Here is a 21,519-nt window from a genome sequence, read left to right as displayed (position 1 = left end):
ATGTATTTATTCAATAGAGATTTCTTGAACTTCAACTATATGGCTGACTTGTGCTAGGAACTGGTACAATTTGATGAATTAAACAAGATGGCTCTTGGCCTCAAGTAGTTTGTTTATAAACTTTTTTTTTTTTTTGAGATGGAGTCTCGCTCTGTTGCCCAGGCTGGAGTGCAGTGGCACCATCTTGGCTCACTGCAAGCTCCACCTCCTGGGTTCATGCCATTCTCCTGCCTCAGCCTCCCGAGTAGCTGGGACTACAGGTGCCCGCCACCACGCCCGGCTAATTTTTTGTATTTTTAGTAGAGACAAGGTTTCGCCGTGTCAGCCAGGATGGTCTCCATCTCCTAACCTTGTGATCCACCCGCCTCGGCCTCCCAAAGTGCTGGGATTAAAGCAGTGAGCCACCACACCTGGCCTATTTATAAATTATGCATTGATAGAGCACAACAAAAAGGTACAAATGAAACTTCAAATACAAATTATATGATTGGATAAGATATATGAAAAAAATGGGCCAGGTAGAGTGGCTCACATCTACAATACCAACACTTTGGGAGGCCAATGTGTAAGAATAGCTTGAGGCCAGGAGTTCAAACCCAACCTGGGCAACATAGCAAGACCCCTCATCTCTACAAAAAAAGCTTAATTTAAATAAATGACTTGGTTAAATTGATAGAGAATGGTTGAGAAGACAAACTAAGGCAGGAAGCCCAAGAAATAATTTTCTGAAAAGGTGAAATTTAAGCTGATAATTAATTGAAGGATAACAAGAGAGTTAGCAAAGATCAAAGGGAAGATCAAGAAAAATCCAGGCATGTATGTATGTATATATAAATTACACATGTATACATATATGTGTATAATATATATACATATATATGCACATCATCCCATCTGGGCCTTCATATATATGTATATGTGTACAATATATACATATATATGCACATATATGTGTATAATATATACATATATGCACATATATGTATAATATATATACACATATATGCACATGTATGTGTATAATATATATTATGCACATGTGTGTGTATAATATATATACATATATATGCACATATATGTGTAGAATATATATACATATATATGCACATATATGTGTATAATATATGTACATATATATGAAGGGCCAGAGTGAATCAACTAGATTTTCTGGTGACCTTTACCACAAGAAATAGCATTATAAATGGGCTGAGCAGCATGTGACACCCAGTTGTCTTTTCTTGTCTGTCTCCACAGTTGAGGCTGCACAAGTTAAATATTTAACTTCTTGGTCTTTCAGCTGTGTTCCAGTCAAGAGATGTACAGAGAGGTTTATCTGTGCTTTTCCTTCCTACATCCTTTTTCTCTTTCAGGGAATGTATAAGGAAAGTCAGGAGCTATTGTTGCTCGTATGATGGCAGTATAAAAACAGCTAAAGAAATCATAGAGAGGTTGAGCCTGACATCTACAAACTGCTGGACAAATACCAATAGCCACCTACTTGTATCTATAGTTTTTGGCACGTAGAATAAAATCCCATTCTTTAAGCTATTGTCTTGTGGGTTTTTTGCTTGCTTTGTGCAGCTCAAAGCATCCCTAACTGGTAAAGGCTCCAAAAAATTCTTTTCTCGTCTCCCATTCTGTGTCTGGTACTCACATGAGGGTATTACTGACCATGGGTGGACCCCGATTAGGTTATGACAAGCAGAGTAATTCTATCTCCTTGCTGCAGTTCTTAGATCAGGTATGAGAACTTAATCAGTTCTTGGCAATCAGGTCATGTAGATTAGAACTTCCATTCATTTCATGGCAATGTTCATGAGAATAGAATTAGGGCTTCTGGCTCTGAAGTTTGTACCACTTTGGCATTTAGAGTTATCTCAGAAAAATGTATAATTTTTTAAAAATTCAGCTTGTTATTTATAAGCCAGTTTTGTTATTTGCTCAAGAAATCATACTAATAATGGTGGTGCTTTCTGGGGTTGCGAAGGGGAAAGAAAGGCTCAGAACCAGGAGAGAGAGGAAGGTATCAGGGCAGCCCTGTAGGCAATGGTAAGCAGGCAGATTGTATTTAAAGAGTAAACGGAAACCACTAATGACTTGCAGACTCATCTAATTGACATTATGTTTTTAAAATATTGCCCTCCTTGGTATACTCAGAATGAATTGAGAAGGGAAAGCATCAAAGTTGAGAGTCTGCTAAGAGATGAAGATGATGTAGACATGATGAAGGAGGGTATATTTGTGGCTCAGTTGAGGAATGGAGGATGGATAGGTAAGGGACATGGAAGATTAGATCTGGATTCTCAGGTTTCAGGCTTGAGCACTTGGTGAATAGTGTGATTTTTTTTTTTTTTTTTGAGACAGAGTCTTGGTCTGTTGTCCAGGCTGGAGTGTAGTGGCACAATCACGGCTCATTGCAGCCTTGACCTCCTAGGCTCAAGCGATCATCCCATCTCAGCCTCCCAAGTAGTTGAGACTATAGAAGCACACCATCACACCTGGTTAATTTTTGTATTTTTTGTAAAGGCGGAGTCTCACCGTGTTGCCCAGGCTGGTCTCGAACTCCTGGGCTCAAGCGATCCTCAGCCTCCCAAAGTGCTGGGATTATAGATGGTGAGCCACCGCACCCGGCCATAAGTGTGATTTGATGAAATGGAGAAGGGAGGTGAAAAACAGGTTTTGGATGAAAACAGTAAAGAGTTCATACAAACACTCAGTGACATGTCCTAAAAGAAATATGAGGTTCACAATTATTAAAGATGCCTAGCTCAAGACAGAGAATCATAGCCCTGCACTGGAGCAACCCATTTATCCAGAGAGAAAGTACAGAGTAACTAGAAGCGGATATTCTGGGAAACTGAGACATTACCACGTGTAGCATTGAAGGAAAAGCTGCTACGGAGACTAAAAACAGTACCTGGTTAAGAGATAGAAAGTAAGCCAGGAGAGTGATAGAGATGGGAATGAAAATAGCAGCATTTCAAGCCAAAGGAAGTGGCCAATAGTGTCAAACATTGTTGAGTTATCAGAAGTATTTGAGGGGTTTATTTGCATTTAGTAGGATCTTTGCTGATAAGAGAAGGGAATAAAGGAGATTAAGTTCAAAGGCATGACGTGTGTTCAGCCTTCACTCAGGTGAGAGATAATGGTTACTTTAACTAGGGAATGAATAATGAAGATGGAGATTAATTGAAAAATTGAGAAATAATTGGGGGTTACATTGAAAAAAATGGATGATTGATGAAATGCTAGAAATAAAAACAGGGAGGAATCAGGTTTATGGCCAGGTTTCTGACATGCACAATTTTGTGTGTCGTATCAGTTACTGAGTTTGTGAGAAAAGAGAGAGCAGATTTACGTGGGAGGAGGATGAGTTCAGTTTTATATATTTTGAGTTTAACGTAAATGCCAGGCATCTAAACAGAGATGTCCATTTGATTAGGGATAAATGCATAAGAAAAGATGCAGATTAAAATTTCATGAACCTATGGATGGGAAGGGATGGATTTGCAAAGGTATTCTCTGCTTCACTTGAGCAGTTTAGGCAGGACAGGCACTCTTCTGCTTAATCTCAGACAATTACACCAGCTATCCACACTTGATCTTAGCCAAAAGGCCGAGAAGCAATACACCAGCTATCCTCAGGTACTTACATTACTTTTTGTTCCTAAAGGCATATGAGTTTGGGAATCTCGGAGAGTGAGAGGGAAGAGGTGCAGGATGGAGCATTGAGGAGAACAAATATTACATGGAAAAGCAGAAAGATAACTCTCAAATAATATCAAGAAACAGTGGGAAGAGATTAGGAATAAGTGAGATTTAGATAATGTAGTTTTAGAAATGCCAAAGGAGGGATTGGTCAGTTGTTAAATTTAGTTGAGGCATGAAGCAATAAAATAACTAAGAAGTGTTTACTGAAATTACTCATAAAGAGATCATTTTCATTTTATGAAGAACAATTTCAATGGGATAGTTGTCAACAGAAACCAAACTTCAGTGAATTAAGTATGGAGCAGGATGTGAATATAAATGATGTATATATTCAATGGTTGATGGAGACATACCAGTATTGAAGACACGGTGAGATCTATATTATAAAATGGAGTTACTATACAGGATTGGGAATGCATCGTCCATAGGAATGAGACAGAAGTATGAAATGACTGATTGATGTATATCTGTTGTATCTGTGGCAGAAAGTTGATGGTGCTTCTATTTTCCCAGAGGAGTGTCAGGGAAAGTCAAAATTTAAGACAGAGAAGGAAAGTGATGAGAGAGAAAGACAGTCCCAGATGTGTCCCATAGAATGGAGAAGGCAGGGGTCTTCCCAGGAGAATCTCTCATGGGAGACTCCAGCAGATATTAGAAAATTTAATTTACCGATATGTACAAGGTACCACCACTACATTTCTTATTTGTTCCACAAATGCAAGACTGTCTCAGTATATTCATCGTATCTGTAATCTTAAGAAAAATCACATGATCATGTCAATGCATGCAGAAAAGGCATCTGACAAAATTCAACTCCCATTCATAACAAAAGCTCTCAGCAATCTAGGCACAGAAAACAGCATCACCAACCTGGTAAAACACATTATAAAAGAAACAACAACTACTACTATAGTTAACATTGCTTAGTGTGTTTAATGACCAAAAACTGGATGCTTCCCTCTAAGATTGGAGGGAAGGGTAGAGTATGCTGTCCACTCTTATCACTCCTTTTCCACTTGGTGATGAAAGTCCTGGCCAGTTCAATAAGACAGGAAAAGGAAGTAAAATGCTTACAGGTTGAAAATGAAGAAATAAAGCTACTTCTATTTGCAGATGGCATAATTGTCTACATAGAGAATCTCAAATAATGTCCAAAAAACCATACCTGAATTAATAAGATACTTTAGCAATGTCACAAGATATGGGGTCAACACACAAAATCAATTACATTTCTATATACCAGCAATAACTCTTGGAAACAGAAATTTAAACATTTAAAACCCAGTACCATTTATAATAACTCAAAAATACTTATGAATACATACATCAGAACGTATAGGATCTCTATTTTGAAAAGCTTATAAAGCACTGATTAGAAAATCAAAGAATACCTAAATAAATGGAGAGAAATATCATGTTCATAGATCAGAAGACTCAACATGGTAAACAGATCAAACAGATATGTAGGATTCATGCAATTTTTATCAAAATCCCAGCAGTTTATCTGGAATTGTCTTGATTTTGGCACCAGAAGTCCCACTTTCTAGGAATCCCCTCTGTGGGATGTGAAAAACCCCAAATTTTTGGCCATGAGTAAAGAAGATTGGAGAAAAAACTAGAAAACCCATATGGCATCACCCAAACAAGGGCTGTATGCATTTTACTGCCAAATGGAGACAGCACATATTATCTGTTTCTTGTAATTGCTGTCACTGTTTTTTTCCTGACCACTAATGCGTATAACCACGATTTGCAGTTCACAGTGATCGGTGAATTACTGTGAGCTGCAATCATGAATCATTCTAACTCTTGTGACTTAAATATGTAAATGAAGCATGTGGTAATCATGAGTGTTTGTCTGCCTTTGACTTTAGCTGTGGATTAACTGTTCTGCTTTGAATCAATTTTGTGCTAGTTCAGTTTTTAACTTTACAAACCTTGTGACCATATTTTCTGATAATTCAGATAGTAAAAACACAAACAATTACAATACCAATGCAGCAAGGCCCGGAAGGCTAAATGATTGTGTTATTTCAATGGTACATGAAGGACACAGACAACTGTATTACAAAGGTAAGTAAACAAAACACAGCATATTGCACAATAGGCAGAAAAATAATGTGGGGCTGGGTATGGTAGAGGAGGTTACGTGATCTGTGTGACTTTGCTAGGGCTGCCGTAACAATGTACCATAGATTGGGTAGCTTAAGCAACAAAAATCTATCTCCTCACAGTTATGGAGGTTGGAAGTCCCAGATCAAGGTGTCAGTGGGTTGGTTCCTTCCGGGGGCAGTGAGAAAATGATCTGTTCCTGGTCTCTTTGCTTGGCTTGTAGATGGTGCAGATGACTGTCTTCTTTTTGTGTCTTTTCATTATCATCCCTCTGTGTGAAGACTAAATCTTGCCATTTAAGGATGATATAAGCACGTAATTCTAAAAGGAACAAAAGTTTCTTTTCTCTTTTTCTTTTCTTTTATTTCCGTTATTTTTTGGACTTTTGGTCTCCTAAACAAACACTGATGCTCAGTTGAAAATAGCAGCCACTGAATTACCTTTAGTATACCAAACAAACCAGCACACATCATTATATCATTTTATTGATTTCTATTTGAAAATGAGTAAAGTTACATTACCTTTAAAATTATTCGAACATTCGGTGACATATCCTAAAAGAGATATGAGGTTCACAGTTAATAAAGATGCCTAGCTCAAGACAGAGAATCATAGCCCTGCACTGGAGCAACCCATTTATCCAGAAAGTGCAGAGTAACTAGAAGTGGATATTCTGGAAAACTAAAACATTGAATTAGTTTTGGTATACAATACAAACCAGCACACATCATTATATCATTTTATTGATTTATGTTAACTTACAAGTTGCATTGAAAATGTCTTTCAACAAACAAAATGGGAAATTTTGATAATAGATACATTGGTTCTTTACAGTGTAGAGCTGACTCTGACAGGTCTTACTGTCAATCATGCTCCCTACAGTATAGCAAGTGATGCGTCAAATAATGACAACCAAAAAAAAAAAAATGCACCCCACCTTTTAGACATGTTTATTTGAAAAATGGAGCTTTAAATTATCTTCTTGGTTTCTATGAAACTTTTCATTAAACCACAGAAAACATGAAACAAAAGATTATTAATATCTTTCCAAATCTGAACTAGAATTTGCTCATCTATATGCATATCTGGCAGACAGCACAAATGTAAATTTGCTAAACTCCATTCAGTCTATGAACTTCTTATCAAAGAAAAGATATTACCTACTAAATGCCTCACACACATTTAATATAGAACTGCTAAAAAGGGGCCTGGTATGCTTACTTGTGATTTTAAGGCTTTCATAATTAAAATTTTTCACCACTTTTCAGTTGTCTTAAAACATACAGAAACAAGAATCATAACTTCGGCTTTATGGAAATGGAAGGAGATAGCATCCTTACACCTATGCCCACAAGACAGCTTGCATTGCGGCCAGCCATAGAAAAGACACCAAAATGTTAGCCTGTCATAAAATCATGTTTTCAGAGTATGAAAGAAGAAGAATGTTCTCTAATCTGAAAGCAAATTAAGGATGAGAATAAAGAGAAGGGGAGAAAAATGCAACAGAAGTGAATATGCTTTTTTCCCAAAACTGTTGGTGATCTTTGAAGAGGTCATATGGAGCCTAGAAAATGATAAGCTGGCTGCATTTGAGTTACGTGATGTTGTGTTCTGGTTGCAACAAAAACTAATACAGCAAAAACAGGATGAACAAAAACCCTCATGTTTTAGGGAAATGATACTATTTCAGAACACGAAAAAAGGTCATCAGAAAAGATCAGCTAAGTTAAATAGAACTTTCTCTGAGATGGAGTCTGGCTCTGTCACCCAGGCTGGAGTGCAGTGGTGCAATCTTAGCTCAATGCAACCTCTGCCTCCCGGGTTCAAGCCATCCTCCTGCCTCAGCCTCCTGAGTAGCTAGGACTGCAGGCGTGCACCATCACGCCTGGCTAATTTTTGTATTTTTAGTAGAGATGTGGTTTCACCATGTGTGTCAGGCTGGTCTTGAACACCTGACCTCAAGCAATCTGCCTACCTCAGCCTCCCAAAGTGCTAGGATTACAGGCGTGAACCACCACACCAGGCCTGTTTTAAGCAGAACTTTCTCAATTTCTTTTTAGAAATTGTAAATTATTTAGAATACAAATTTGATTTCACAACTTCAAATTACCTCTGTGCTTTGAAACCATTTTCATGACAAAGAGGGTTAACTTATGATGGCATCCAATACACTTATGAATGTTCATAAATCATGGACTTTTTTACATGTCAGCAGCCTATATGATGGATCTCTAGATGCAAATGATCTCATTAACAAACAGATAGTCTACGAAAATAACCCTTTAAATACAAAGTGAGTGGTGTTTTTTTGAAAGCTGGACATGAATTCGGTCAAATCCAAAACTCTGCTGCTGCTGGTAAGTAAAATCCTAAATATCTTATGTCCAAACACTCTTTTTGTAAACATATTTAGCTATGTTTTTACATCAGACTTACCAGTGGAATCAACGTAATGTGGACTTGATGAGAACAGAGCAGCAAGTCAAAGTGAATTATATGTTTGACTGTACTCAATTTTATCACCACATAAAATAAAAGAAAGATATCATGAAGGCTGTAGGCAGTATAGAGAAATATTACTAAAAAGGAAACACAAGAAGAAAAAATATGTATATCCCACTGTATCACTGGACAGAAATAAAAATGTCATTCTTACTTTTAAATTGAATATTAGAATATCCTATAGTCATTTTTAATTTACATTCTCCTCCTAAAAGTCATATGATTACATATTTTAAGAATAACTGAATATAGCCTACAATATGTAAGTATGCAATTGGGAATTAAAATAAATTGCTGTAACAAGAAATATAAAACATTGTTATATTTTTCATATATATTACTTGTTTATTAATCCTATCATTAATTACTACTAATTAGCACTGTTAATTAGTCTTTGTTTTGTGTAAAAAATGTCAGGAGGCTGAGGCAGGAGGATCACTGGAGGCCAGGGGTTCAAGCCCAGCCTAGGCAACATAGTGAGACCCCATCTCTACAAAACATTCTAAAATTAACTAAGTGTGGTGGCACATCTTTGTAGTCCCAGCTACTCCAGAGGCTGAGGTGGGCAGATCATGTGAGCCTGGGAGGTTGAGGCTGCAGTGACCCATGATCGAGCTGCTGTACTCCAGCCTGGTGACAGAGTGAGAACCTGTCTCTAAAATAAATAAATAAATAAATAAATAAATAAATAAATAAATAAATAAATAAATACAGTTCGTGTAACATAAAAATAAGTGATATAGAATAATAGATACTTTCAAAGAAACCTCTATTTTATATGTTATATTAAAGTAATAATGTGTATAATTATTATATGTTACATTATTATGATTTATTCTGTCTGGGTTAACTCTAAAAAGTTGGCCACTTTAGATATAGACAAGCTGATTCTAAGATTAATATTGAAAAGCAAAGGAACTAGAACAGCTAAAGAAAAAATAACTTGTAAAAAGTGAATTAAGTTAAAAGTGTGCTCTACCAATTTTAAGGCTTAAGGCACAATTCAGCAATCAAGACAGTGGTATTTAGCAGAGGGATAGACACATAGATCACTGGAGCAGAATAGATAACTCAGAATTAGAACCACACAAGTACAGCCAACTGATTTTTGACAAAGGTGCAAAAGTAATTCAATGGACGGATAGCCTTTTCAACAAATGATGTTGGAGCAATTAGACATCAGCATGCACCAACAAACCCCCAAACCTTCAACATAAACCCCACACTTCATACAAAAATAAATTCAAAATGGATTACAGCTCTAAATGGAAAATGTGAATCTATAAAACTTTTAAAAGAAAACACAGGGGGGAAATTGTCATAAAATGCTGTTAGATGCAGAGATCTTAGGACACCAAAAGCATAATCCACCAAAGAAAGAACTGATCAATTTGACCTCAAGAAGATTAAAAGCTATTATTCTCTCGAAGACACTGGGTTTTTGTTTGTTTGTTTGTTTTTCTTTTTGAGACGGCATCTCGCTCTGTCGCCCAGGCTGGAGTGCCGTGGCACAATCTCGGCTCACTGCAAGCTCCGCCTCCCGGGTTCACGCCATTCTCCTGCCTCAGCCTCCCGAGTAGCTGGGACTACAGGCGCCCGCCACCACGCCTGGCTAATTTTTTGCATCTTTAGTAGAGACGGGGTTTCACCGTGTTAGCCAGGATAGTCTCCATCTCCTGACCTCGTGATCCACCCGCCTCAGCCTCCCAAAGTGCTGGGATTACAGGCATGAGCCACCGCGCCCTGCCAAAGTCACTGTTAAGAGAATAAAAAGACACAGACTTGGGGAATGTATTTGCAAACCACAAGTCCACAGAAGGATTTATATCCAGAATATATAAACAACTCTCTAAACTCAACATTAAGAAAACAAACAATCCTATTAGAAAATAGTCAAAGATTGAACCAGTAGATGGAAGGCAAACACATAAACAACAAAAAAAAGATGGTCAACACCATTAGCCATTAGGAAAATGCAAACTAATGTCACAATAATGTATCACTATACACAGAAATGTAAAATATAATAAAATATGCTGTAAATTATGACAAAAGAAAATATACTGTCGGCTGGGCACGGTGGCTCACGCCTGTAGTCCCAGCACTTTGGGAGGCCGAGGAGGGCGGATCACGAGGTCAGGAGATTGAGACCATCCTGGCTAACAAGGTGAAACCCCGTCTCTACTAAAAATACAAAAAATTAGCTGGGCGTGGTGGCGGGCGCCTGTAGTCCCAGCTACTCGGGAGGCTGAGGCAGGAGAATGGCGTGAACCTGGGAGGCGGAGCTTGCAGTGAGCCGAGATGGTGCCACTGCACTCCAGCCTGGGTGACAGAAGCGAGACTCCGTCTCAAAAAAAAAAAAAATGAATAAATAAAAATAAAAAAGAAAGGAAATATACTGTCAATATCCAAGAGAGGATATGAAGTAACTGGAACTCTCACATAGTGCCAGGGGAATGTACAATCACACATACACCATTCTGCAAAATGGTTTAGCAGTTTCTTATAAAGTTATCACATCCTTAAACGTAACCCAATTATTCTATTCTTGGTTATTTACTCTACAGAAATAAAGGCATATGTTCATACCAAAACTACGTTGCAATGACCTACAATTAGAAACAAACCATATATTTTTCAACATGCAAATGGATAAACTGTGGTACATATATTCAATACAATATTACTCAGCAACAGAAAGGAACTAAATATTGTTACACATAGCAACTTTAATAAATCTGAAAGACCTTATATGTATTCAGAGCAAAAGAAATATCAAAGGGTTGCATACTCTACAATACCAATTTAATGACATTCTAGAAAAGACAAAATTATAGCATTGAATATAACAGATAAGTGGTTTCCAAGATTAGTGGGCAGCTGTGACTGAAAAGCGGTAACAGAGAATTTCTTTGTGAGGATGGAACAGCTCTGTATCCTATGTTGATGGTTACACGAATCTATCCATATAATATTTCATAGAACTATACGCTCCCTCAGAAATGAGTGCATTTCAAAACTGGCAAAATCTGAATAAGGTCAGTAGTTTATTTAGTAGTATTATACCAATGTTAATTTCATAGTTTTGATTATTTTTACTATGCTTATGTAAGTTAGCATCACTGGAAGAACCTAGACAAAACGGACATAGGAACTCTCCATACTATTTTTTCAACTTCCATGTAAGTCTAAAATTATTGCAAAATGAAAATTTAAAATAAACGAGTGCTAATAGTAGTGCCAGAGATAGAACTATATATTTCTTTCTTTCTTTTCTTTTTTTTTTTTTTTGAGACGGAGTCTCGCTCTGTCGCCCAGGCTGGAGTAAAGTGGCGTGATCTCAGCTCACTACAAGCTCCGCCTCCCAGGTTCACGCCATTCTCCTGCCTCAGCCTCCCGAGTAGCTGGGACTACAGGAGCCCACCACCACGCCCGGCTAATTTTTTGCATTTTTAGTGGAGACGGGGTTTCACCGTGTTAGCCAGGATGGTCTCCATCTCCTGACCTCGTGATCTGCCCGCCTCAGCCTCCCAAAGTGGTGGGATTACAGGTGTGAGCCACCACGCCCGGCTGAGATGGAGTCTTGCTCTGTCACCCAGGCTGGAGTGCAGTGGCGCGATCCCAGCTCACTGCAACCTCCGCCTCCCGGGTTCAAGGGATTCTCCTGCCTCAGCCTCCCGAGTAGCTGGGACTACAGGCGCACGCCACCATGTCCAGTTTATTTTTGTATTTTTAGTAGAGAGGGGGTTTCACCATGTTAGCCAGCATGGTCACAACCTCCTGACCTGATTTGCCCGCCTCGGCCTCCCAAAGTGCTGGGATTACAGGCATGAGCCATCGTGCCCGGCCAGAACTACATTTTTTAAATAATTATTTTTAAGGAAAAAGTATGGCATTCATCCTCTTGAATACACGATGTGCCAGATAATGTGAGAAAACTAAAATCCAACATTTTACAATAAGCAGATTATAAATGCTATGTCATAAAAAGAGAAAGGATGCACTTTTATAAGTCTGTAAAATCATAACTGTCTTCATGATATGATAGCATAGTAATTATGATATGAACCACAATGGCTCATGCTTACAAAACACTTAATACGTGATCCTTTCAACAAGCAAGAGTACGTGTTATTATTACCAGCATTTTATAGAGGAGGAAACTGAAAAACATAGATGTTAACTCATATCCTCTTGATCACTAGCTTGTTAATGACCTCACCGGGATTTTTCATCCAAGGTGGTCTGGCCCTAGAAACTGTACAGAATTTAGAAAATTATGTGAAATAAAATTCTGAAAGGTGTAAAGAGAACCCACTTGCAGGAGGAGAAAATAGCCACTCTCAGCATGTTGGTGTGTTTTCTTTTTGTGTGTGTGCTTTCATGCATTTATTGATTAATTAATAAATAAAATAGTGACTGAAAATGTATGTGTGCCAATATTTGTTCTAGAAACATGCGCTACAGCACTGAATGAAGGATTCGAAGTACCTGCCAGCATGGATCATAGAGTCTAGTGGGAGAAGATAGGTAATGCAAATTTTAAAAGTACAAGAAAACTTCAAGCCACAAGTCTTAGAGTAGAATAAGGGACTAACATTAACAGGGTTGTCAGGGAAGGCGTCTCTGAGGAGATGACCCTTGGGCAGAGCCCTGAAAGACAGGAGGGAGTGAGCCACATGAATTTCTTCGTGAAGGAGTAAAGCATTTGGAACAGAGGACATTGCCTCTGCAATTGTCCAGGTGCTGGGACTGGATCCAAGGTCTGCAAGGAGACCCATGTGGATGGAATTGGGTGAGGGAGATGGAATGTAGCAGAGAGCTGCCCAGGGTCACGTCCTTCTCCCCAGCCGATATGGCTCATTCAGAAACTCTCTTTACACACCCACCAGCTTCCATTCCATGTTTATTTTATTACTTGTTTGTTTACTGAGGAATTCAATATTCCCTTATCCAGGCAGAACCGAATGTGCAGGTGATACTGCTCTGTCCACTCCCCTTCACCTTTCACCAGGCAAATTTCCTTGGGTGTATTTGGAAGATGCATTCTCATGGGCACCCCTGCTGGAACCTCATCCCAGCCCAGCCTTGAGGGAGCTCAGTAGAGCTGGTGTCAATGCTCGTTCTCCATTCTTAGTAGACCCAGCAGAACAAGAGGAACCTCAACCCCAAAACCCTCCACATTGGTTCAAGAAGAAATTGAGGTCTCTCCAGGCTGTTAGTGAAGGGTGTGGCTGAACTCTGCCACCTTGTGACTGATTCCATTTCTCCCTTCCCATCAGATGCGTGGTTCTCCAGAAACTCTTGGGACGGGAATTTAGTTTTCAGGAGATGCTCATGACAGAACCAAAGACTGTGGGGATGAGAAGCCACAAAGAACTTTTCAACATATAGCTAAGCCCAAGGATGTCCTTAACAATGCAATGGAGGGCAGATAGTGAGAAGCAGGCCTGAGAATACTGTATATTTCAAGAGTGTCTGAGAAGTAGGGTGGCAAAAAAAAATAAAAAAAATAAAAAAACAAGATTGGGTGTGGAAAGGAAGAGCTAAGGGGTTAAATCACACTTAAGAACTAAGGGGTTAAGTGGTATGCCCTATGCACGCTTCCTCCATGTAGCTCCTCTCGATTGCCTGTGACTTGCATATAACAAATCCCAAGCTCCAAGGGGTCCAACATCTCCTTCCTTCATCTGTCCACTGGGGATCAAAACTTCTGCACATTTGTGTACTCCTAACTCATTGGGAAATGCATCTGCCAGACCCTAGTCAAATCTGCATCCTCTTCCCAATAGCACACTACAATCTACCCTCACTGTCCTCAAGCTCACCCTGTCCTATTTCATGAGGAAATCTAGACAATGTGAGAGGCCTCTTCGATGTTTTGTCCTTTTACTGTTCATAGGTGGTTCCTAGATGCAGTCTCTCTGCATTTGTGCATTTTATTAAGTAAAAATATAGCTCTTCCACCACCACATCACATCTCCTTGAAGACAGCAACTTTCTCTCAGCTCATCCAAATATCCTTCCAATTGCTACCTCTCTCCTTTGTAGACTCATGCCCTGAATATACTTAGTGATTTTCTGTACTGGCAGTAACAACAGTGCTCTTTGCCACACATTTCCCATTCTGTGCTGCCCTAAGCGTTTCACAACTTGGGGCACAGATATGTAGTTCCCAGACTGATAGTAGAGTGTAGCAGAGTTAATCAAAGTGTTTTTTACACTGAAATGAAGTGTAAATGCAGTTTTTTACACTGAAATGAAGTTTTTTACACTGGCACCTTTATTCTTTGACCCTGTCATATTTTGAAGTAGAATGTCCACTTTGGGTAAACTTTTAATATAAATCATCAAATGTCAAGGAAATTTCAGGAGTAAGCGGTGTCATTACAGTGGTATCTCCAGTTCTATTTCACAATGATGAATCCTCTATGCCTTTTGGGGATTCTTTGGATAAAAGGTTTGGAAAGGACTTCTGGGTTGGAAGCTAAAAGTTCCACACTAATCATAAGATAAATATGGATAAAGTATAAAATTATCAGACAGCAAAGAGCCTTGTTGCTACTTTAATCCCTTCTGGGCGTAATGCAGAAATAGGAATCTACTCACCGTGGATGGCTCCATTGAGGAAATGGCCAAACTATTAACTAATTTATATTGACTGCGTGTTATTTAGCATGACAGATTAGAATTACAAGGAGTCTGAAGGAAGTTGAAATCCACCTGCCAAATCACTCCTTCAGGGCTTTCATTAACTGCATAAGAGGAGCACACCAATGGCTGAAAGCAGGGCTGGGGAGGTGAAGAGTCATGGACTCTTTACTCAACGCAAGGTAGTGGCTAGGGGAAGGCTGCCATGATACAGGACGCTGAGAAAGACCTTGTAGGGTGCACAGATGCTACCCAAGTGCAAGGTGGCAGCCCGTAGGGATTTTGTGCAGAAAAAGAGAACTGAAGCAATCCTCCCAAGGTGCACAAAAGCTTCCTTGAGTGCACTTCAATGGGCTGACAAAGACTAGAGGCAGAGAATTAGGAAGAAGAGTAATCTCCTAAGGCTACAGGAAAAGCCAGGAACAGAGCTGGAGAGTAAAGAAAACTCTCCATTGAACAACAGCAACAACAACAAAACTAGCAAGTGGGTTTAAAGAAAAAAAATACAAGCAGGAGAGAGGAGAGGACAGCAAAACACAGAGACAGAGAGATTCCCTATATTCATAAAACATAAAAAAAGCAGCTGGGGCTAATGCATGCAGAGATATCTGAAGTCTCTCTGGTCTTAAATTTGAAGCTCTGCTTAAAGGAATGTCTTCCTCTCACGCTCAAACCATGTGAAATTATCAGTGTGGAGCTGAATCTAAGTATAGTCGCAAAAAATGTCGTATCTAACTCAACCGCGTATTAGATTGTTTCAGTCCCACGTATTATTGGTCTGATAGAAGAAAGCTTGCACTTTTTCTGGGAGTACATATCACTTTCTTCAGTCTCTATTTGTTCATACACATTATCTCCTGATAAAAAATATTAAGAAATATAGGAAGAGGCAGAAAAATGTGAAGCATGAACAAGCAAGAAAACAACCAGTAGAAGAAGTCTTAGAGGTAATCTCAATGTGTGAATTGGCAAGGAAAAACTTTAAAAGAACTATGATAAATATATTTAAGTATCTAGTGCAAAAGGTAGACAGCATACATGAGCAAATGAGGATTACAGCAAGAAGATAACTACAAAAAGGACAAACAGAAATATTATTAAAGAAAAATACAACATCAAAATGACTAATTCATTCAATAGGCTTCATAGCAGACTGGATACAGCAGCAAGGGAGACAATCAGGGAACATGAAGGCAGAGTGAAAAGCATCCAAATTGAAACAAAAAGGAAGAGAGAGAGAAAGAGTGAAAGCACTGAAGAGCCATGAGGCAATTTAAAAATATAGTCATAACACATTTGTAATCGGAGGTACAGGACAATAGGAGAGAAAATAAGCGAGAAGAATTCTTTGCAGTGATAATGGCCATGCATTTTGTAAAAATGGTGAAATGTATTATCCTACCCACCCAATACGCTCAGTGAATCCCAGTCAGGATAAATACACAGAAACTCGCACTTTTGCTTATTATTGCCCAACTGCTGAAAACCAAAGATAAAATCTTAAAAGTAGCTGAATGGGAGAGAACATTACAATACAGTGAAACAAAGAATAATGATGTCTTATTGCGAGGAGACAATGACAAAACATCTTTGTTCATTTTCAAATTTATTTAACTTTTTAAATTGACAGATAAAATTGTATATGTTTATCCTGCACAGCATACTGTTTTGTTTTGCAGTATATGTCTACATACATAGATAACACTGTGGAATAGTTAAATCTAGCTAATAAAGAAATGCATTATCTCACATAGTTATCATTTTTGTGATGAGAACAGTTAATATCCACTCCGTTAACCATTTTTCAAGAAAACACTATATCACCATTAACTGTAGTCACCATTTTGTACAATAGATCTCTTGAACTTATTCCTTATATCTAACTGTAAATATGTATCCTTTGACCAACATATCCCTAACCCTCCCTTTCTTCTAGCCACTCTAGCCTCTGATAATCACCATTCTACTCTCAACTTCTATGAGATCTTTTTAAAATTCCACGAGTGAAATCATACAGTATTTGTCTTTCTGTGTCCGCCTTATCCCATTTAATGCAATCTCCTCCAGATTCATCCATGTTGTTGCAAATCACAGGACTTCCTTCCTTTTATGGCTGAATAGTATTCAGCTGTGTATATAAACACATTTTATTTATCCATTTATCCATTGATGGACACTTAGGTTGATTCCATATCTTGGCTATTGTGAATAACACTGCAGTAAACATGGGAGTGCAGCTGTCTCCTTGACATCTTGATTATATTTTTAAACATACGCTCAGTAGTGGATTTACTAGATGATATGACAGTTCAATTTTTTAATTTTTGGAGAAACCTTCATACTATTTTCATTATGGCTATAATAATTTACATTCTCACCAAAAAAATGTAATGGTTTTCTTTTCTACACATCCTTGCCAACATTTGTTGGTTTTTTGTTTGTTTGTTTTTGCCGGGGTGCATAGTCTTTTTGATAATAGCCATTCTAACTGGAGTGAGATATTATTTCATTGTAATTTTGATTTGCATTTCCCTGATGGTTAATGATGTCAAGCACTTCTTCATATGCTTGTTGACCATTTGTATATCTTCTTTTGAGAAATATCTATGTATGTATGTTGCCTGTTTTTAAACCTGATTATTGGGATTTTTGCTATTCAATTGTTTGAGGTTCTTTTTTTTTTTTTTTTTTTTTTTTTTTTTTTATGGAGTCTTGCTCTGTGACCCAGGCTGGAGTGCAGTGGTGCAATCTCAACTTACTGCAACCTCTGCCTCCCGGGTTCAAGCAATTCTGCTGCCTCAGCCTCACAAGTAGCTGGGATTATAGGTGTGTGCCACCATACCCGGATGATTTTTGTATTTTTTAGTAGAGATGGGGTTTCACCATGTTGACCAGGCTGGTCTCGAACTCCTGGCCTCAAGTGATCTGCCCACCTTGGCCTCCCAAAGTGCTGGGATTACAAGCATGAGCCACCACACCAGCCTCTTTGAGGTTCTTATAAGTTCTGGATATTAACCTCTTGTCAGATATATAATTTGCAGATATTTTCTCCTATTCTGTAGGTTGTCTCTTCAGTTTGTGGATTCTTTCCTTTGCTGTGCAGAAGCTTGTTAGTTTGATATAATCCCATTTATCTATTTTTGCTTTTGTTGCTTGTGCTTTTGAGGCTTATCCAAAAAATCAGTGCCCAAACCAATGTCATAGAGCTTTTCCCCTATGATTTCTTCTAGTAGTTTTATATTTCCAGGTCTTACATTTAAGTATTTCATCCATATTGGGTCAATTTTTGTATTTGGTGAATGATAAGGGTCTAATTTCATTTATTTGCACAAGGATATCCAGTTCTTCCAACAACCTTTATTGAAGAGACTGCCCATTCCTCATTGTATATTTTGGTACCTTTGTTGAATATCAGTTGGCTGTAAATGAGTGGGTTAATTTGTGTGTTATTAATTCTGTTCCATTGGTCTATGTGTCTGGTTTAAGGAAACATAGAATTGTCTGTTTATAATTCTATATCCAACAAAATTTCTTTACAAAATGAAAGTGAAATAAAGTCATCATCAGACAAAGACTGAGGGGATTTGTTTCATGCAGATCTACACTATGAGAAATGCTAAGGAAAGTTTTTCAGGCTGAAAGAAACTGAGAGGTGATGGAAACCTGGATATGCAGAAGGTATGAAGGGAACCAGAAAGTACATAATGTGTGCATGTGTGTGTGTGTGTTTCTGTGTGTGTGTGTGTGTGTGTGTAATAAAATGTGCCACTAGTAGGCATTTACAGTTATTTAATATGCATTATACAAGTATGAAGACATGTTATGTGCTTAGTCTAATTATCTTCTTAAAAGCACAATATGAAAAACAGCTGAATCTTCCCTTCATTACACCCAACTGAATTTAAAGAATGAACAAGAGACTGCCAGAAAGAACACTGAGTACCCAGATATGAGTACAGAAACCCCACATGCCTTTCTTTCTAATTGTCTATTATGCAAAACCTCCATAGGATACTGGGACACTTCCTCCAAACTAGTGAGTAGGATCTAGAGATAATCCACTACTGCCCTGCATCCACTGTACAAGATCATCCAGGTGAACAGAGTGCTGGGACCCAGTATGTCATTTCTTAATCCATTACCTCAATGAACATGGCCACTTTGCTTACTTCACTTCTGCTTTGGATGTTGCCACTTGAGTTTCCTTTTCATCAAGTAGCCAGGTGCTAGTCATTGCCCAGTGAATCTCCAGGTCTCTAGGCTTCTCCTAGAGATAGCTGAAATGGGTTCCTAGTCACTAATGCCTTTAATCAGATTTTCTCATATGGCAACCCACTTTTTGCCATATGCTAAAATATATCCCTCCATGAATCTGAATGTTGCATCTAGCCTGCCTCTCCTTCAAGACTTTGCAAAATGTCATATTCTCTGCAATGACTTCCTGTTTCTTTATCTCCATAGCTTTTATTACCTTATAGCATGTACTACAATGTGCTTGTTATATTTAGTCTCTCTCCCTATACTAGAATATGAGCTCTCGAAGGGCTGAGATTTTTGCCTGTGTGCTTCAGTGATGTATTTCCAGAACCTGCAGGACTACTTGTTATATAGTAAGTGCTCAATAAATTTTGCTTAATGAGAAAGTATATACAATGTACACACAATTATGTTTATATTAGTTTAATATATTTGATATAATATGCTTTACCTATATTACATACAAATATTTATATAATTAAAATTAAACACACACATACATATAATGCAGATAGTCCTCATTTTGAACAATAGTGTGTTGACTGCAACACAGTGTTTTGCTTTGCAGAAGATCTCAGCTACCACAGAATTGTGCAAAGTAAGTTACACTTTTCCTGTGTGTGTAAATGTCAGTTAAATATTGTTTTGTTTAAAGCAAGGACTTCATAGACATAGACAGATAGATAGATGATAGATAGATACATAGATGGGTACACAGATAGATACATAGATATCTTCATATGTATATATATATATATAATTTTTTAAAAGCTCACTGGCTATTTAAAGTAAAAGGAATAGCCACAATTGTGGGGTTTTAAAGCAAATATAGATGTAAAATAAATGACAATGAGAACACAACAGTTGTAAGAAGTTTAACTGGAATTATACATTGTAAAGCTCTTATTAATGAAGTAGATAGTATTTTTGAGGTAGACAGCACTAAATTAAAGATGTATATTATATAATGTGTAACCATTGAAAAAACAAATAAGATATAAACTGAAAGCCAATGCAGAAGATAAAATGGAATACCAAAATACTTAATTAGCCATAAATGTGAAACAAATGATAACACACAGATAAAAGAAGTACCAATACAGTCAACTTATACTCTACCCTATCAGTAATTACGTTAAATGTTCCATGAAAAATGGAAGACATTTCTAAAACAGATTTAAAAATTATAACCTCAGTGCGATGATTAAATTTATGTGTGAATTTGACTGGGCCATGCAGTGCCCAGATATTTGGTTAAACATTATTTTGTGTGTTTCTGAAAGGATATTTCAGATGCCTAATGTCCTTTTAACTGAGACATCAGGTTTTTTCCTGTCTTTGGATTTGAATTGACACATTGACTTTTTTATGGTTATGAGCCTGCCAGCCTTTGGACTTAAACTACACCCTCAGCCTTCCAAGTTCTTAGCTCTTGGCCACATACTGGAACTAAACCAGTGGCTGTCCTAAGTCTCCAGCTTGCTGAGTCTCACGGTGTAGATTTTGGGACTTGCCAGCCTCCATAATCACATGAGCCAATTCCTTATAATGTCTTTCTCTCCCTTTCTTTCATATATATATATATATAGAGAGAGAGAGAGAGAGAGAGAGTTTGGCAGGTTGATAGTTAAAAGGATGCAAATAAACAGAGGACATAATTACAAAGCTTAAGAAAGCTGAGGTGGCTCTGCTAGTATTAGACACAGTAGACTTCAAAACAAGGAGTATGAGCAGAACTAAGGGAGATATTTTGTGAGAATGAAGAACCAATTCACTAAAAAGACATAGTCACACATGTAATGTGTATGACCTAATAAAAGAGATAACACTAAATTAAGTTAAATTGCCAAACTAAGGAGGGACAACAGATAAGTCTACAACCGTGTTTGGAAATGTTAACATACTTCTTTGAGTGATTGATAGAATGACCAGATTTAAAAAATCAGTAAACGTACTGAAGATGTGAACAGTATGTTCAACCAACTAGACCTAAGCGACATTTATAGATATATCTCACAACTGCAGAATGCATTTTCTCTTCAAGTGCTCACAGAATATTTTAAACAGACTCAATGCTGGGCATTAAACCAAGTTCTAATATAAAAATGACTCAAGCCAAATCGGGCATACTCTTATCACAATGGTATTATATTCATAATTAATATTATTAAAATTTGTATAAAATATCCTAATGTTTGGAAATTAAACCACAAAAATAAAAACAGCCTATGAGTCAAAGAAGAAATCACAATAAAAATTATATTTTGAAATAACTGGCCGGGCGCT

The sequence above is a fragment of the Gorilla gorilla genome, chromosome 16, assembly GCF_029281585.2.
Source record: "Gorilla gorilla gorilla isolate KB3781 chromosome 16, NHGRI_mGorGor1-v2.1_pri, whole genome shotgun sequence".
NCBI classification, from domain to species: Eukaryota; Metazoa; Chordata; class Mammalia; order Primates; family Hominidae; genus Gorilla; species Gorilla gorilla.
This window is presented reverse-complemented; position numbering follows the sequence as displayed.